The sequence below is a fragment of the Lynx canadensis genome, chromosome B2 (genome assembly GCF_007474595.2).
Source record: "Lynx canadensis isolate LIC74 chromosome B2, mLynCan4.pri.v2, whole genome shotgun sequence".
NCBI lineage: Eukaryota > Metazoa > Chordata > Mammalia > Carnivora > Felidae > Lynx > Lynx canadensis.
In genome coordinates, this window is record NC_044307.1 from 62,518,881 (window position 1) to 62,534,570 (window position 15,690).

General features: G+C 37.3%; 1 protein-coding gene and 1 pseudogene across 2 annotated transcripts in view; both read left to right on the forward strand.

Moving 5' to 3' along the window:
* Window positions 1–15,690, forward strand: part of ADGRB3 (adhesion G protein-coupled receptor B3) — a 750,806-nt gene that overhangs the window by 156,417 nt on the left and 578,699 nt on the right. The window lies entirely within an intron of this gene.
* LOC115514095 lies at window positions 13,847–14,265 on the forward strand (annotated as a pseudogene).

Sequence of the window (15,690 nt, forward strand, 5' to 3'; positions counted from 1 at the left end):
CTTCCTCTCTGAGGAGATAGCACAGAGTAACCTATGAGCAGGAGAGATGAATTCTGGTTCATTGAGTATCCTTACCAGTGACTAGCAGTGCTCCTGTCCTGAAAACTAGAATGCCCAGTCTCGTTTCAGGGCTCTTATTGCTAAGTTATGGGAGGTGTCTAGCTTCTTTTTAAGTGGTCTTTAAATTCTGAGTGAGGCCTTGCTTTTCTTTCCCTGTGATCCAAAGTGACGGTTGCCCTGTGGTTCTACAGCCCTCCATCTCTGTGACCTGAATTGTGTCACGTCTGTGTCTGTGCTGTCCTGGCAGCTTTATTTGCTCTGCACAATCAACGTTTCCTCTCACTGTCAAGAGCCCTGGCATTTTAAACCCCTTTTGGCAGAAGCAGTTTAAGCTTGGAAACTGCACTGTAAATATATCTCTTGTTGGGCAGAAACAAGGATACTCTGATGATGCTATTTTCCATCAATAGTCACCAACAACCGCTCGCCCTTACTCCCACCCCTTACCCTTGCAGTAGCTCAGATGCAGCACTCCTTGCTCTCTGCTCTCCTTTTATGCATCCATGGCATTTAGGAGGACAGGTCAGATTTTCAAATGGTCTACACGAAGCTCCAAGACCACCAGTGTGGGGAGGAGAGAAACAAAAGTGAAAATACCTCCCTGTATAGTCCATTATAAGGGTCCCCACAGGCTCTCAGCTGAGGTTACCGCTGTCATCCTGTTCTAGTGTACTTCTTCCTCTCATCCTCTCCCTCTGTTTAGGCCCAGGACACCTCCAAAAAAGCCCTTTTTCTGATCTTAAAATGTTAATACAGGAATTTCGCATAGAATACTCTTACATTAATAACTAGGATACTTAGCACCCCAGATAGAAGTGTTTACATTTAGAAGCCTGAGAAAACACCTAGACTTACCCCATGTGTGTAAGACCTATATCACTGAAACGAGCCAACGAAATAATCCCTGCACAAATACAGTTCTTTACCTCCCCGAAGCACATTTCCAGCCATTTTAGATAGCTGCTTCTTTTCATTTATTCGTTTCTGTTCCCTCATTTCTTGTTATCAAGCATTCAGGATTATTCCTGCTGTTTTTTTCTATTTTCTTTAAAATATTTGGCTTAATGGTTCAGTTGAGGATCTTTAATAAGCCCAAGGCAAGACTTTATGGATACTTACTTATAACTAAGTAGAGGGAGACAGCACAGGTGTTTGTGCAATGGGTCTTCTAGGCCTTTTTCATATCCTGGTAATATGCTGCTGAGGCACTCCACCCTTGTGGATTGATAGCTGGATTTTGATCTTTAAAATTTACTATATCTTTTGATTTGTTTGTGTGTGTGTCTGTGTGCACGCACGCACGCATTATATACAACATCTATAGCCATGGATTATCCCTTTATCTGCATAGCACAGTATGAATTACTTTCTTACCTCTATGCATGCATTTGTTCTTAGGACATTCATAATTTTCTTCAAGGTTATACTCTGTCTTTTAAATTTTTAATTGGATAAAATTATCACCCTATTTACGAATTAGTTTATGTTAGGTACCATCTCATTCATCATTGATAATCCTTCCTATTTTAAATCTGGTAACTATGTACAGTTAGTGTTACTTAACCGCCCTACCATCCATGACAGAGTGAGCCTTTCCACTTCTGCTTTCTCAAGATGCATGTAAAGCTGTCTCATTAGGACTCTAAGTATTAAAAATTGCCTGTGCAATTTGGGACTTGTATGTGAGAAGCAGTATTTCAGCTTAAATATCTTGTTTCTTACTTTCTACAATATAACCAAACCAACATTGGGACTCCTAGATGGTAAAATTGCTTATGTATATTAGCAAATTTTATGTATCCTTTAAATTTGGAAATGACTCAAAGCTATAGCCAAAGCATATGTGGCTATCAAAATATAATCCCTTAAGGGAAAGCCATGTGACGTTAACTTATCTTAATATTTTGATAATGTGTGTGCACATGTGTCTGTGTTATTTCATACTAATCCATAAATATAGATTAATAAAATATTAGATTTATTAAAGCTGTGGAATCAGTTTGAAATGCAAGCCAATTCATTTTATTCTTCTATAAAACGAGATGCAATGCAGGGAAGAAATTTATGCTGTGGTAATAGCTGCAGCATATTGAGCTCATATCATGTATCACTTTATATGTTCATCTACTTAATATTCACAACAACCCTATAAAGCAAGCACTATTATTATTTTCACTTTACATATAAGGTGAGGCCTGAAGAAATGAAGTAGTTTACTCAAGATGTGGCAATTAGCATGTCTACAACCTGGTGGTCTATTTTGGTGGCTTTATTTCCTTTGTAGTTTTGAAGGACGTAAGTACTACAGTGATGTACCATATCCCTGTTAGGGATGCAACTCAGTAAGAGGCTGAACCAAGGATTGGAAGCTCTTCTCCAACCATTAATCCTCTCTGAGAGGTCTGTGTGCAGAAAGGATCACAAAGGTATTGGAGTTCTGTCGCTTAAATCTGGCTTGATCTTGTCCTCTATATGTCTGTTAACTGTGCTCAGATAATTTAAAAATTTTAATATTGGGCACTATTGGAGTCCTAAGATAGCAGAATATCACATTTCCTCCTTCAATTCACATGGATCAACAAGACTGTTCATGATTTCCTAGGAAGTTCTATGATTTTTTTTAATAAAATCTGTTATTCCTTTTTTTTATATTTATTTATTTTGAGAAAAAGAGAGAGAGAGAGCAAGCAGGGGAGGGTTGGGGTAGGGAGAGAAAGGGAAAGGGAGAGACAGAGAAATAGAGAGAGAAAGAAACCCAAGCAGGCTCCTCACCATCAGCACAGAGTCAGATGCGCCACTTAAACTAATGACTTGAGCCAAAAGTTAGACACTCAACCAACTGAGCCACCCAAGTGCCCCTAAATTCTGTTATTCTTAATTATTTTTGCTAATTTTGAGAATATGTAATTTATTGACTAAAGCCATAGGTACATAAGTGGAGCCCAGTAATGAGAATTTTTGGTAATATGTTCATGAAAGTGAAAGTGAATGCACGTATAGTATTTAAAACTCCAGGCCCCCTGAACTGTCAGGTGTGTTCAGTGATATCATCTATTAGCTGTTCTTTCATGCGTATGCCATTGGAAACTCGTCACTTTAACAATCACAGATCTTAAGTCCTGTAATCAGCCAATGGCATTTCAAAAGAAGACAGATGAAAATAGGAAGTTAAAGTTATCTTTTATAAACTATGGGGAAATTATTGTAGAGAGAAAAAAATATATCTTGAAATAAAGTATATAGTATAGAAAAGCACAGAGGTCCAAAACAAAGAAGATATTTTCTTTCCAAACAAAGATTGGTAAGACATGCAAGAAGCTAAAAGTTGCTATGAAAAACAGGAGCAATTATATGTCTTCTTAAAATAATCAGATGCAAAGATACAGTGATAAAAATGCAAATCGTAAAATACTCTTAGCCAGCTAGAGGTCAAATCAATGTTTTTCCTCAAATCAAAACATCAGAATTTTTCCTCAGTCAAGTTTTAATTTTTAAAGGTTGAATATTTATGGGGAATCTAAAAGCTAAAATTATTACAAGTCCTTGGAAAAAGGTTAAGATTTAAGTATTAGGTAAACATGAAATGTTCATGAATGAACTTGAAGGTGTCCATGAACACCTTGAATTAAAATGCAAAGCATTCTGAAGGGAAATTTTTCATCAAATTTCCAACAGAGTCCAAAAATTCTTAATAATTATTTTCATAGAGCAGTATTTTTCTTTGTCTTTTCGTTTTTAAAAACCTATCCATGAAGTAGACAGGCTCATAGGCTTTATACTTAATGTGTGTTAATGGCTTTATATAAAGTCATAGAATTTCAGGCTCCGTCCTCATGAATCTCTTCTGGTTTTGCTGCCAAGTAAATGATAAGCCTGTGCTTAAGAATCACTGGTGTGAAAGTGTAAAAAGAAGCTTTGGAGCCAAGGAGATTTGAGTTCAAAGCTTCCTCTGCTACTTGGTCAGGTTTCATAAGCTTCTTGAATCTTACTGTTCTTCACTTGTAATAATGATAATTATATATCATAGGGTTGTAGTGGATTAAATGATGAAATACATATATATATATATATGTATATGTATATATGATATACATGACATATACATGTCATATACCATTTGGCATCTAGGTAGAACTCCCTGTTAGTCCAAGATATTTTATTCTGTGTTTTACCACCTATTAGAATATTCTTCTATATACTATATTATTGAATAGAATCTGTCTAGATATCATTTTCCTTCAATTTTTTTGAAGGCTTGTATTCATACAAATCTAAACCCTATTTTGCCTGACAACACCTCCGTTCTTTGTATTCTCATTATCTTTGCCATTCTTTTGAGAATTATTCATCTGTTTTATGCCAGAGTGTCTATAGTCATTCTGCTGCTAGCCTTTCCAAGTGAATTCTGAGAATTTCCTATTTTGTCTGAAAGTTTTGGTTAAGCACTTGCTGAATGCAGATATTCTGGGAATATGTTTGGCCCATCTTTGAGGTTCACTGCTTAGGACTCAGGTTGTCTTGGTGACAGTTCTACGATTAGGACACAAATTCAGGAAACTGTAATGAAATGTTTGCTTCTGTAACTTCTGATACAATCAGTCCAGGGAATGCCTTTGCCCATTCATAACAATTTAAGCACAATTCTTTCTGTAAGTGAAATAAAATAGGGTGAGTTGCCAGAAACTAGGGTGAGATTTCTTAGGTACCTATTTGTAGATAGCCTCTGTAGAGGAAAAATAGTTAGAAGAAAAAGAAAAAAAATATGTAATACTGTATCTGTGCTATATATCCTGCTTTGTAAAATTAAGAGAAGAGAATCTCACAGGTGATGATAAAAGCTGTTTGAAAAATATTTCTAGAGACATAAAGAATATCTGTTTCCCTAATTTCCTTAGGGTTTGTTTGGGAGAAAACATTCTATGACTGGAATGTCTACTTCTCTTTACCTCAAGGCCTATCTAGCAGCTGAAATAAGCCAGCATGTACAAATGAATGAGCCATGAAGATACCCCTTATATTTATCGTTTCTGTACTTATCTCTTCTACACATCTGCATTAAGTGTCTAGTATCAGTCAAACATCATGATGGAAGCATCTGGTACATAGAGGAGAAGAACCACATGACTCCTACTCTCTCACTGTCTAATAAGAGGAGACAGACATATGAACAAATAAGTTGTGGACAACAAATTGTGTGCAGAGATGTTCAGTGCTTCCTGAGGCTATATAACGGAAAGCTTTCTAGGAGTCTTATCAGGTGAAGAGCCGGGCCAGAGTAGGACATTTCAAACACAAAAAGCTATACTTACAGAATTGAAGAGAGATACCTGCACACACTGACACCTATAAGCTATCAGGTCCCACTGGAGAGTAGGGCTCTCGGTCCTTAGGAGTCATTTCCCCATTTTACAGAAGTGAGAATGGAGGTTCAAAATAGTTAAGGGCTTGTCGTAGAGGCTCCTATTTAATAAACTAAAACACTGACCTGGGCTGAAGGCTTCCTGCTCCTGATCTACCAAATGCTTCTGCTTGCTTTGGCTATCTAAAGACAAGGAATCCTTCCTTTCATCAAGACCTGCTCCTGAGATTTGTATTTGAGTTTTCCTTCATTCATTTATGCTTTCACCTCTGTTGGACAGTAAACATTAAACAGGGAAGCTGAGGGGTGCCTGGGTGGCTCAGTTGGTTAAGCGTCTGACTTTGGCTCAGGTCATGATCTTGTGGTTTGTGAATTCGAGCCCTGTGTCGGGCTCTGTGCTGACAGTTCAGAGCCTGGAGCCTGCTTTGGATTCTGTGTCTCCCTCTCTCTGCTCCTCCCCACTCGTGCTCTGTCTCCCTCTCTCTCAAGAATAAACATCAAATTATTTTTAAAACAGGGAAACTGAAATCAATGTAATATATTTGCTTCCTTAGTAAATCATATAAAATCATTTCAGGTTGACTGGTTCTAACTAGTCACCAATGAATATACCTATGTGCCTTTTCTATTCTTACCATGCTTTCCTTTTTCCTACTTGTAGTTTCTTATTGTGATGTTCCCATTGTTCTGATTTCTAGTGTGAAGCAATTCTCTACAAGATGCACTTTAAAGTTAAAGAACATCTTCCTGTTATGCCCTCCTCAGTGACAGACTTACTTTGCAAGTCAAGGGATGGGAGGTTTAAATAAAATTTAAAATAAACTCGTTAAAATGGATGGTTTATTGAAAAACAACTATACATAAGTTTATGGAAGTGTATTTTCGAGTTCAGCAAATATTCATGTATTCACAAGCCTTCTGTGCTTCAAGTCTGTTCTAGGTCTTCATCTAGAGGATTAGAAGATGAATAAAACATTGTGCTCACCTCTATAGGGCTCTCAGATTAGTAGGGGAGGCAAACATTTAAGGTAATGATTCGAACACCGAATACAGAATGCAATCATGGAAGCACATTTAAAATACAGAGATGGAACTGAAGAAAGAGCAACTCTGTCTAGAGACTAAGGATAAGTTTCCTGGAGAAACAAACCTCAAAATTGTATTTTAAAAGCTGCAGGGAGTTTTCTAGGAGGAACAAGATAGTGGGAATGGGATATTCAAAGTAGAAAGAATATTCTGTGCAAAGACGTTGATGGGTGAAAGCTTTAGACACCCACCTGATTGCTTAGATGTCCCTCTGGGCTGTGGGAAGGCTACAGAGGGGTTAGAGCTAGGAAGATAATTGAACAGACTCACATAATAGAAAAAAATGAATACTTTTTCATTTTAAAGAATATAGTGATGGTATAAAGGGAGAGGAAAGGAGTGCAAATTTAGGAAGGAAGACTAGTGAGGAAATTGTTACAGAATCAAAAAATAGGTGATAAAATATTAAAACAGAAACACACAAATTTAGTGCCATAGAGAATAGAGGAGAAAATTATTTAGGAGGGGGAAATCTTACTAGAAACTAGTGGCTCATTGGATTTGAGTAGTGAGGAAGACAGGCCAAAATTACTTGTAGGTTTTGTGCCTTGGAGGAAGAATAAGAAGTGGTACCACCTACCAAGACAGGGAATGTACTTTTGTACAAAAATACAATATAATATAATAAATATAATAAATATGATATGATATGATACAATATAATGTAATATTCAATTCCAGGTAGTCATAACATTTATAGAGAAAACTAAAGCAGAGAAGCAAATAAAGGGAGGTCTTACACTGACAGTGCTATTTTAGATAAGATATCACCTCTGAGAAGGTGATATTTAATTGGAGAAATGAATGAAGCAGACACCTGCACGAAGATCTAGAAGAACATTTTAAGCAGAGTGAACATTGACTACAAACACTGTGAAATAGAAATGGTTTTGGCATGGAATGGAGAGAGTCAAAGTGGGGAAGTGGGGTCAGAAATGAGTTTCAGAGAGATAGGAAGTGACCTTGCAGTAGAGAAGAGTTTGGATTTTCGCCATTTGAAATGGAAATCCTGAAGAGTTTGACCATCAGAGTGACAAGCTCTGATTTGTATCTTTAAAAGGTCATCCTGGCTGCTGGGCATAGAGAATTAAATGCAAGAGGCAAGAGTAGATACAGAGAGACTAGTGAAAAAGGTACATCAGCACTGTAGGAGGGATATCATGGTGTCCTGGACTAGGGGGATGGTGAGAAATTGAGAAGTGTGTATTTTGATATATGGATATACGGATGGATTCAATTCAATGTGTGGAAAAAGAAGATCAAGGAGGAATACTAGATTTTTGGCCTGAGCCGTTAAGGTGTGGGAACAGCAAAGTTGTGGGGGAATACGGAGGAGGGAAAATTGAGTTCGTTTTTGGATATGTTTAGCTTGTGATGCCTTTTGGACATTTGGTTGGGTGGGTGGTTGCATATCTTCCTGTGGAGTTAGGAAAGAGTTCCAACTGGAGATAACATGGGAATCCTCAGCATACCTGCCATTGAGATCACCTAGATTAGAGGAGGACAGAGGATGAAAATGGGCAGAAAAGCATGAGCCTGGAGGCATACTACATAATCAGGATCAGGAGGACACTAGCAAGGGGAGTGTGAAGAAACAGGAAGAGATTTGGGGAATCTTTTTTTTTTTTTTTTTTTTTTTATGAAATTTATTGACAAATTGGTTTCCATACAACACCCAGTGCTCATCCCAAAAGGTGCCCTCCTCAATACCCATCACCCACCCTCCCCTCCCTCCCACCCCCCATCAACCCTCAGTTTGTTCTCAGTTTTTAACAGTCTCTTATGCTTTGGCTCTCTCCCACTCTAACCTCTTTTTTTTTTTTTTTCCTTCCCCTCCCCCATGGGTTCCTGTTAAGTTTCTCAGGATCCACATAAGAGTGAAACCATATGGTATCTGTCTTTCTCTGTATGGCTTATTTCACTTAGCATTACACTCTCCAGTTCCATCCACGTTGCTACAAAGGGCCATATTTCATTTTTTCTCATTGCCACGTAGTACTCCATTGTGTATATATACCACAATTTCTTTATCCATTCATCAGTTGATGGACATTTAGGCTCTTTCCATAATTTGGCTATTGTTGAGAGTGCTGCTATGAACATTGGGGTACAAGTGCCCCTATGCATCAGTACTCCTGTATCCCTTGGATAAATTCCTAGCAGTGCTATTGCTGGGTCATAGGGTAGGTCTATTTTTAATTTTCTGAGGAACCTCCACACTGCTTTCCAGAGCGGCTGCACCAATTTGCATTCCCACCAACAGTGCAAGAGGGTTCCCGTTTCTCCACATCCTCTCCAGCATCTATAGTCTCCTGATTTGTTCATTTTGGCCACTCTGACTGGCGTGAGGTGATACCTGAGTGTGGTTTTGATTTGTATTTCCCTGATAAGGAGCGACGCTGAACATCTTTTCATGTGCCTGTTGGCCATCTGGATGTCTTCTTTAGAGAAGTGTCTATTCATGTTTTCTGCCCATTTCTTCACTGGGTTATTTGTTTTTCGGGTGTGGAGTTTGGTGAGCTCTTTATAGATTTTAGATACTAGCCCTTTGTCCGATATGTCATTTGCAAATATCTTTTCCCATTCCGTTGGTTGCCTTTTCGTTTTGTTGGTTGTTTCCTTTGCTGTGCAGAAGCTTTTTATCTTCATAAGGTCCCAGTAATTCACTTTTGCTTTTAATTCCCTTGCCTTTGGGGATGTGTCGAGTAAGAGATTGCTACGGCTGAGGTCAGAGAGATCTTTTCCTGCTTTCTCCTGTAAGGTTTTGATGGTTTCCTGTCTCACATTTAGGTCCTTTATCCATTTTGAGTTTATTTTTGTAAATGGTGTGAGAAAGTGGTCTAGTTTCAACCTTCTGCATGTTGCTGTCCAGTTCTCCCAGCACCATTTGTTATCAAGACAGCATGGTATTGGCACAAAAACAGACACACAGACCAATGGAATAGAATAGAAACCCCAGAACTAGACCCACAAACGTATGGCCAACTCATCTTTGACAAAGCAGGAAAGAACATCCAATGGATTTGGGGAATCTTAGCCATGAATTTCAGTGATAAACATTTTAGCAGGAAGAGGGTATGGACTAACAATGTCAATTGCTATTGACATGTCAGAGAAGTTAAACACTGTTAATGCAGAGTTTTAAAAACTAACATGATTCTTCCATTTTTTATTAAAGATTTTGTTTTTAATTTTTAGAGAGAGAAAGTGCGACCAGGGGACAAGGGCAGAAGGAGAAGGAGAGAGAATACTAGGCAGGCTCCATGCTTAGCGCAGAGTCTGATGTAGAGCTCAATCCCATGACTCTGGGATCATGACCTGAAACAAAATTAAGAGAGAGGCTCAACTGACTGAGCCACCCAGGTGCCCCGTCAGGGTTCCGTCTTTGTACTAGCTCAAAAATTATGAGTTAAGACTAGCTTATATGAAATTATTGTACAAAAGGAAGAATATCATTGCAGGTGCAAATAGCTGTCATGGAAGCATAAGAGGTATGTCTAAATGGGAGAAGGGGGAGGGAAGAATGAGCAGCTGACTTTAGAGCCAGACGTGCCTTTGGCCAAGTAGGATTGCTTATATCCCACAAACTGTTTAATATAAATACTTTATTCTGAGACGGAAGCAAAAAGGATTGTGTGCTGCAGATGAGATCATAATCAAATTTAATTTCAGTTTTCTCTAGCTCCATTGGTCCATGTTTATAGACATAATTAATATATATAGCATTAATTTAATTATTTTTCTTGCTTGTTGCCCATGTGTATAATGGAAAAAACTTGGTCTGTTCCTCTGCCCTGTGTTATTTCCAGGAGTTCCCAGGGCCTGTGTTCATCGAATGTTCTGTTCTTAACAGAAATGTTTCTCTCCCCTGCTTAGTGTCATGCTTTATTCTTAGAGGCTGTAAGCATCACTCTCCTTCAGATTGGGATTTCAAACAAATTTCAAAATCAGAAGAAAGAGAGTCTTTATCCTATCCCTTCCATTTTTGGCCTCCCCAATAATTATTAACCAAGAGCACAGTGTTCACCCTTTCTTTGTTAAGCCGAAGAAGGATACTCACATGGAATACATAAATCCACTCCTCTCCAGTCTGTCCCATTAGGTTGACAAATATGTCCAGACATGTCTGAACCACAGCAGAGGACACAGCCTATGATTAAGTTGGACCTTTTGACACATAGATTATGGGATTTACCAGAGATTGAAAGCACACAATAATGAAACAGATTTTAAAAAATGAAGAGTATTTTAGAGCCTCAGGCAAGGAAAGGAGATAATCCAACTCCTTTATTTCTTCCACTCGAAGAAATTGAAATCAAATAAATTTAACTGATACATCTAAGGACACAAAGCTCAATTTTGTAGAACTCAGACATGTACCCAAGTCTCCAAATCTCGGACTATTTTTCTTTCCAATAAAGTAAGACACGCAAACACACACACACACACACACACACACACACACACGTACAGAAATGCCGTGGTAACTGAATATTGAATACGGTTTAAGTCCATTGAGTAGTTAGATTAATTTTACTATACTCTTGGAAACAAGAGGACTATTTGAGATGGGAAGCAAACATGGCAATGTGTGGATGTGTCATATTATGGATGCAGACAGAAAAGTAGGACGCTTGGTTAATTTCTCTTTGTGTTACAAATTGCAAATTGTATTCACTTGTAATGTGGTAGTTTTGACCACATATGCTTAGAGGATGGGGAACTCAGTAAATGTTAACAAGGAATGTAACATCTTAATATTCAATTTCTGAATGTTCATGAATCTTGTGGAGAAAATCATAGTATAACAAAAAAGCTCATAGTGATGTGTATTTACTGAAACAACTGGTCAACTGAAATGAAAATCTCTAATTGAACTAATTATTTGATTAATGAACCAACTTACTCAGTTAAACCTATGGTTTGTGTAAAGTATGTTAGTTTTCAGAATTGGTGTTAATGGATGAGAATTAGATTTTCTAGGTAGATGGTTACATAAATACAGTCTCTATCAATCCAGTCTGGGTTTCACATTCCCACCACAGACTTTACCTTTTAAAATCTTCTGTTTAATTCAATCCCCTTGTTAAAAGCCTTTTCCTTTATTTTCCAAAGAATGAATTTCAAGCTTCTTTATGTGGCAGTCAGGGTCCTCTCCATCTACCTCAATTTTGTCTCTCTAGTGCTGTCTCTTATTCTCTTTTCTAGCCATAATCTTTTCCCCTTCTTTTTAATATTGTATCATATACCTTTTATTGGACAACTGTCCCCAAATTATTTTGCCCATAAATATGACAGACTTAATCACCTCTAGGCCTTTATATTTATCTCCCTTATTGAAATGACCTTGTCATCTTTCTTTACTCATTGAAATCCTATGACTTCTTCAAAGACACAGATCAAATGTCAACCTACCTGAGAATCCAGCAACTACGTATTGACTCCAATAGAGCTCATGGTCTCTGTATTCATAGGACCTTCCAGGGTACTCAATTGTCCCTTTTCCTATCCAGAATGCCATAGTTCATTCATTCCCCAAAGCAGCCAATTCAAATCTCACTACTTTTTTCAACCCTTAAATGCTACTACTGTACTGCTCACTCAACTAACTCAATGAAACCAGTTGCTGGGTGTGAACTCTACCAGATTATACCCTTCAACCTCCAAATATATCCGTGTCCTCACTTCTCTCTCTCCCAAAAAGCAGTGTCACCTTCCAAATCTTACACCTGTGTTCTCAGTTGCTTTCCTTTCCTCACCTGGGATTTTGCCATATTTCTCTCTCATACCTTTGATATCCTCTTTTCCACTGTCTCCTTCCTGTCATCTTACACTTCGATTGTTTTGCTCTTGTTCATTTTAAACAACAGTGTTTTTCAATATTTCTGCCTCTCTTTCAAACAATTGCCACATGGCTCATTGTTTGTTTTTTATTTGATGAGCAAGTGTATGAAAATGTTAGTTGATACACATGAATTTACTTTTGTTTATTCTTCAATTCCATGCATTCAAGTTTTAACTTCCATTGCACTACTGAGATGGTTCTGAAGTCCAAATAAATGTTCTTCATCTCCATTCTCAGTTTCTTCACTGTTCTCCAGTACCACTGAGTACTTGTTCTTTCGTGAAATATGACGTTTGGATTTAAGGGTATGGGTCTTCCAGTAATCTCTCCTTTTTTTTTTTTTTTTTTTTTTTTTTTTTTTACTTTTTTTCCTTGTCTGTTAGGAGCTCAAGTTCTATTTGGACAGATCATACCCTTCATGAAATCACGTCAGTGGCTTTCCATTACATGCATAACAAACTTCATGGCCTGTCCCAGTCTTCATACAATATAACTTTAATATAACTTTTTTAGCAGAGACACCAGAAGGCCTCCAAAATATCACATACATTCATACCTTCAGGCCTTGGATTATGCTGTTGCTTTCTGTCTAGAATGCTGTTCACACTTTGCAACTTGAGAAAGTCATGCATATCTTGGAAATCATCTCCCAAATGTCATTCCTACTGTGTCACTTGCTTCCTCTGATTATTACATGGAAAATTAGTAACTGCTTCTGTGTTGCCTTTAGGACTATTTATGTGCATTAAAGTTTTGCAGTAATAGTACATCATATATTGACAGTATTTTGAAAACTTTTTTTCTGTTTTCCACTGCACTATTTCCTCAATTAGGTTAGGGTCTACATTAATCTTTGCGCTCACTGTGCTTAGCACAGTGTAAGTGATCACTAAGTATTGATTTATCTGATGATAGTCTTTCCTTCATCAAAGCTGTTGGTGAGGGAAATTCTATAATATTCCTTCATATGATATTCATATAGAAGCAACTAATGAAAGAAATTGAATTAAAAATAGTTTCTCTGCAATTTAAATGGTGATTTGCAGTAATTAGGGGGAATTATTTATTATCATAATTATTGCAACAAAATTAAATATTTTAAATCAATATTTTAAAGTACAATATTTCTCAATGTTTATTTTGCATGTTAGATCATTCCCAATTCAATTAGTACTAACTGTAGCTCTTGTTTTTTCATCTTTAATAATTTTTAATCTTTGACTTTTCTCTGATTTCTCATTCTGTTTTAGTGGGTAGACCATGATTCTGAAAAAGTGCCATCTTAAAATGAGTCTATACTCTGAATGCACACTCTACAAAATAGAATGTGAACATTTTGTAAATTCTTCATCTCCCCAAAACATTGATCACTTATTTAATAGCTTGTTTCTTTTCTCGGTCTATTTTACTTTATTTATGTTATTGAACTCCATCCTGTTAACGAATGTAATTGAATGGTTAAGAAAGCCTCATATGGGCGCTGGAGGGAGGCCAAGATGGCTGATAAGATCACCAAGGCTCACGTCACCTGGCCTGATGGCGACACGATCTTCTGGAAAGATCATTCACAAGGAAATCCCAGGCAAAATCATTTTTGAAGATGACCAGTGTCTTGCTTTCCATGACATTTCCCCTCAAGCACCAACACATTTTCTGGTGATACCCAAGAAACATATATCCCAGATTTCTGTAGCAGAAGATGATGATGAAAGTCTTCTTGGACATTTAATGATTGTTGGCAAAAAATGTGCTGCTGATCTGGGCCTAAAGAAGGGTTATCGAATGGTGATGAATGAAGGTTCAGAAGGGGGACAGTCTGTCTATCATGTTCATCTCCATGTTTTTGGAGGTCGGCAGATGAATTGGCCTCCTGGTTAAGCATGTTTTAGGGATAATTTTCCCTTCTCTAGGCAATGGTCAATATTTGCAAGTTCCAATATGTTAAATAGTATATTTGTTTTTACCTGTGTATGGAGAGATTGAGGGAATAATTTTAAAAGCCCATACATAATAAAAGATAATGTTTCATGGTTAAGAAAGAAAGAAAGAAAGAAAGAAAGAAAGAAAGAAAAAGAAAAAACCTCACGTGGAGCAAATTCCATCTTATTTTACACTAACCCATGAAAGAACTTCCCCTTCCACAAGGGATATTCTGGAATTCTCATTCACTGAAGGCCTTGAGACCAGAAATAAAAGTTCATATTATCTGTGGCCATTGAACTATCGGGGGGTGGGGGGAGGGGGTGTTTGGAGCCCATCTTCACCAACCAGATCATACTGTTCAGTTGGCAGGGACTGTCTTATGTGACTGAATAAGGAACTTCTGTGCCAGATCTTACCACAGTGCCTGTATATCACAGACGTTTGTAAATGAAGGAATGATGGCCATGGTGTTTATTTTCCACACTTAAACTCATATTTCCTGTGTAGTTTTAGAATTCTTTTGTCTCTATCTCTTTTTTTTTGTTGTTGTTTATTTATTTATTTTGAGAGAGAAAGAGAGCATAAGCAAGGAGGGGAAGAAAGGCGGGTCGGGGAGAGAGCCAAGCAGGCTCTGCACTGTCAGCATGGATCCCAACACGGGGCTTGAACTCACAAACTATGAGATCGTGACCTGAGCCGAAGTCAAGAGTGGGATGCTTAACCTACTGAGCCACCCAGGTGTCCCATGTAGGTTTAGGATTCTAAGAGTGTTTGCAAATTCCATGTTTATGATTGATATATTTAAGGTATTAAGGTTTAGATGAATTACTTTTTAATTCCTGGAATTTGCTTTTTTCCTTTTAAAAATATACAGACATCATGCCATTGTCTATAAGCAAATATAAATAAGACATCCAGCTGATTACACTTGTTAACTTTTAATCTAAAAAGTTAGGCTCATGTAGTCACAGCCCACATTCTACTTTTATAGTCAGTCAGGCACTTACCCATTTACCAGATGTTCAGAAATAAATAACTACTGAATGTGTGAACTCCAGGACAGGCTTTTCATATTTATAGATTATGATTTTGGATGTACACACCTGAGCTCATACTTTTTTTTTTCAAACAACTTTATAATAGTATTAACATTTAAAATGTTAAAAAAAACCCTCATAATTCTAGAATCTAGTACTTTTGGCATCAGTGTTCTATGTTCCATTCCAGATAACTTTTATAACACAAAGTTGGAATCTTAGCAGATATACAATTTTGTGTATTCACATATTGCCAAACAGAATTGTTTATGTTGCTAAAATATTTAAAAATTTTATTTTAATTGCAATTATTATAGTCTAGAGATTTGTTATTCTAACATTTACACAATACTCTCATTATTGTTTACTTACAAAATACT